The sequence below is a fragment of the Silene latifolia genome, chromosome 6 (assembly GCF_048544455.1).
Source record: "Silene latifolia isolate original U9 population chromosome 6, ASM4854445v1, whole genome shotgun sequence".
NCBI classification, from domain to species: domain Eukaryota; kingdom Viridiplantae; phylum Streptophyta; class Magnoliopsida; order Caryophyllales; family Caryophyllaceae; genus Silene; species Silene latifolia.
The window spans coordinates 54602727-54606963 of NC_133531.1; the positions used below are offsets into that span (position 1 = coordinate 54602727).

Sequence of the window (4237 nt, forward strand, 5' to 3'; positions counted from 1 at the left end):
CTTCCTCCATTGGAGTTCCGATTTCTTCTTCTCATCTTTCCGGCTATAATGATCAATCATGAAACATGGCTCATGCAAACGAGGAGCTCTCATGGTTTTGTCAAGATTAAAAGTTATGCTTTCATCTCCCACTTCTAGAGTGAGCTCTCCATGTTTCACATCAATCACCGCACCCGCGGTGTGTAGGAAAGGTCTTCCTAAGATGATCGGAATGTTGGAATCTTCCTCCATGTCAACAATGACAAAGTCCACCGGGATGAAAAACTTCCCAATTCGCACGGGGACATCTTCCCATATCCCTAATGGTGTCTTCGTCGATCTATCGGCCATTTGAAGAGTGATATTGGTACATTTAAGCTCTCCCATTCCCAACCTTTTACTTACCGAGTACGGCATGACACTCACACTAGCCCCTAGATCACATAAGGCTTTGTTGATCGTTGTGTCGCCAATGGTACACGGTATTGAGAAGCTTCCCGGATCCTTTAGTTTTGGAGGTGAACTCCCTTGAAGTATTGCACTACTCACCTTAGTGAAGGCGATAGTCTCAAGTTTCCGGATTGACTTCTTCTTTGTGAGGATATCTTTCATGTACTTTGCATAGGCCAGAACGTGATTGATTAATTCCGTGAAAGGAATTGAGACTTCTAAGTTCTTCACAATTTCCATGAACTTCCCAAGTTGATCATCAAATTTAGGCTTGGCTTGTCGACTTGGAAAAGGAAGTCTAATCACAATGGGCTCCTTTTCTTTGGCTTTGTCTTCATCTTTCTTTGAACTTTCTTCTTTTGATGATTCCCCTTCCTTGGGACCTTGCACCACAACTTCATTCTCACTAGCTCTCACAACTTCATCCTCAACTTGCTCCTTCGGTGCTTCATACCTTGTACCACTTCTCAAGTGAATGGCACTAACCGTTTCATGTCTAGGGGGATTACCTTGAGGTGGTAATTGCCCCTTTTGTCTTTGTGAGCTCGAAGATGCTAGTTGGGTCAATTGTGTTTCCAACATCTTGGTGTGAGCTAGAATGTTGTTGATGGTGGTGTCTTTTGCTTGGCTATCTTTTTGCATTTGGGTGAAAAATTCTTGTTGATTCTTTTGCATTTGAAGGACCGCTTTTTGGACATCAAAACTTTGGTCATTGTGGTGATTGTATGGGTTTTGATTTTGGTAACCTTGGTTTTGATTGAAAAAGGGTCTTTGATTTTGATTTCTCATGGGTGGTGGAGTGTATGTTGTTTGAGGGTTTTGTACATTTTGGCTTTTGTATGAGAGATTTGGATGGAACTTGGTGTTTTCATTGTAAAATTTGAATAAGGGGTACCACTTTTGTAGGCTTGGAAAGCATTGACTTGTTCGGTTGTTCCCCTACATTCGCTTGAGTCATGACCTAAGGTTCCACAATTCTCACATATCCCGCTTGGGATTGATGAGGATGCCGTCATGGCATTGACATGATGCTTTGATGATTTTGAGCTTTCCTCAAGTCTAGCCATAGCTTGTTCAAACTTCAAGTTGATTGTGTCAATGTGAGCACTAAGTTGAGCACCCAATTGAGTAACGGTGTCCACTTCATACTTTCCTCCTCTAGTAGCCTTGCGAGGCCTACTATATTGCGAATTATGGACCGCCATTTCCTCAATCTTGTTCCATGTTTGATTGTCATCAACTTCGGTGAACATTCCATTTGATCCCATATTGAGAATGTTCCTTGAATCTTCATATAAACCATTCCAAAATTGTTGCACTAAAAACCATTCGCTAAGTCCATGGTGAGGACATGAGCGACAAATACCTTTGAACCGCTCCCAAGCTTCATACAAAGATTCTTCATCCCTTTGCTTAAAACCCGTAATTTGAGCTCTTAGCATATTGGTCTTTTCCGGTGGGTAGAATTTTTTGTAGAAAGCTAGAGCTAGCTTCTTCCAAGAATCTATTCCAAGGGTGGCCTTATCAAGGCCCTTCAACCATTGCTTTGCGGTGCCGATTAACGAAAAAGGAAATAAGACCCATCTTATTTGGTCTTGAGTCACGCCCGATTGAGAGATAGCTTCACAATAATCACAAAATGTTTCCATATGAGAATGAGGGTCCTCACTAGGCATTCCCCAGAATTGGCTCCTCTCAACTAGTTGGATGAAGGCGGACTTGGCAATAAAGTTTCCGGTAAGATGTTGTGGGGTAGGAGTACCATTTGGTAGATCCTCCTCGGTGGGTATAGAGTGTGACGAGAATTTAGGCATTGTAGGTGGATTTTGTGTGGTATTGTTTAATGGGTTTTCTTCTCCTTCTATTGCGAAAGGATTGACAAACTCACTAGTGGGTTGAACAACTTCACCAACACCTCCCAAATTCCTCCTAACAAGTCTCCTATTAATCGTCAAGGTTCTTTCGATTTCACGGTCAAAAGGTAACAAATCTCTTTGTAACCTTCTAGACATGCAAAATATCAAACAACTCAAAAACAATTAGAACAAACCTTGAGGAGTTTTACTTCCCCAAGGTGAAAAAGACACAACTAAAAACAATAAAAGAAATCTTAAATCAATTAAACACCGTCTAAACAGCAACGGCGCCATTTTTGATCGGAGCCATTTGGTGTTCACAATTAAGCATATGTGGTCGTTGGTCAATGGTCGATACAAAACACAATTTATACTTCACAAACAACTCTACAATTAGTAAAGAGGCAAGTAAAGGTCGGATCCCAAGGGACGGGTATTGAAATGAAGATTCTATTGTCACTAGCGGTGTCTAGGGGTGTCACAAATTTGGTTGATGTAGAAGGTTACTAAACTAAAATAGCAATGAAAATAAACTAACAAGGTAAATGAAATAAGGGTGTAAACAATTGATTAAAAGCACTAGGGTGTCATGGGTTCATAGGGGAATCATGGGATATGATCATACAAACATGTTCTTAAATTATAAGCAAGCAATTATTGTTGTGATGGATTGAGTTGGGTTATATCTTACAATCCTAGGAAAGTTTGGGTCCCGGAGCCGAATCTCTTGGATTGTACAACACCTACAAGTCGACTTAATCTTCCCTACTTAACACATGCATGGTCTAACAAGACTCGAGTTGGGTTATGTCTTACAAGTCAAGTTGAAAGGATAGAAGATGATAGTAAATGCAAGGATTCATAGGCTTAGCATTTCATCAAATATAACATGTGCATGTATTAAGATCAAAACAAGCAAGCAAATAAGATATGAAAGCATATTAATTTAAGCATGAATCATTCCCCATGTTGGTTTCCCTAATCACCCATTAAACCCTAGCTAAGAGACTACTCACTCATTATCATATTGATCATGCTAGAAAGGTTGTCAATCATACTAACATAATGAAACATGATGAATAAATGAAAGTAATTAGCAATAATTAAAAAGGGATTAAGAGATTATACCTACTAATGATTCCAATAATAAAGCAAGAATAATTGAAGTACTTGAATCCTAGATTGAGAGGTTGTCAATCTCCCAATAATAACCCAAATAATCTTCAATTACCCAAAATAAAGTAAGAACAAGAGAGAGATTAAAGAACTAAAACTTGGATTAAAACTTGATTAATATTTGATTACAATATTGAAGAGAGATTTGATTGATATTAACTACTCTAATTATTGATAAGAAGAACATGCTCCTCTAATTAGACTAATGGGGTATTTATAGTGAAAATTAGGGAGGATGCATTAGGGTTAACTAAGGGCTAAACTAGTAATTATACTTTTTAAGTTGAGCAAGGAGCCTCCGGGATTATCCGAGAGAAGGGCTTCTCCATTTCGTAGCTTGAAGAACGAAACTGTGCTGTGCTGTGATCCGTGCGGCTGGGAGTCGGGACGGCCGGATGCAGGATGGACGATCCGAGCGGATCAAGGAACAAGACGCTCGGACTGGGCATGGGGAATCCGAGCGGATTCTGGTGAGGACGCTCGGGTGGCGAGGACGGACGGATTCTCTACAATCCGTTCGGATTGTAGTTCAGCAACTTTCTTTCTTCTTTTTCTTTCCTTTTCTTCATGAATTCCTTGGGGATTTCCTTGGGGACTCAAGGATCCTTTTCTCAACAATGCTCTTCTACTATGCTATGTACAAAGGCCTTCTAGTCTTGTCTCTCCTTGATGCTTGGTCATTGAATATGATCAATTTAGCCTTGTTTTGCCATGAAAATGCAAGATTCTTACTCCTTTCCTACCAAGGGATCAAAATCTCAAAGAATATGCAAAAC

The 4237-nt window shown here is 40.0% G+C and overlaps 1 non-coding gene across 1 annotated transcript; it reads left to right on the plus strand.

Moving 5' to 3' along the window:
- Positions 1-1764: 1764 nt before the first annotated feature.
- On the plus strand, positions 1765-1871 carry LOC141589083 (small nucleolar RNA R71). Its single transcript, XR_012520037.1, has one exon. It is a non-coding gene; the product is annotated as a small nucleolar RNA R71 (small nucleolar RNA).
- Positions 1872-4237: the final 2366 nt, after the last annotated feature.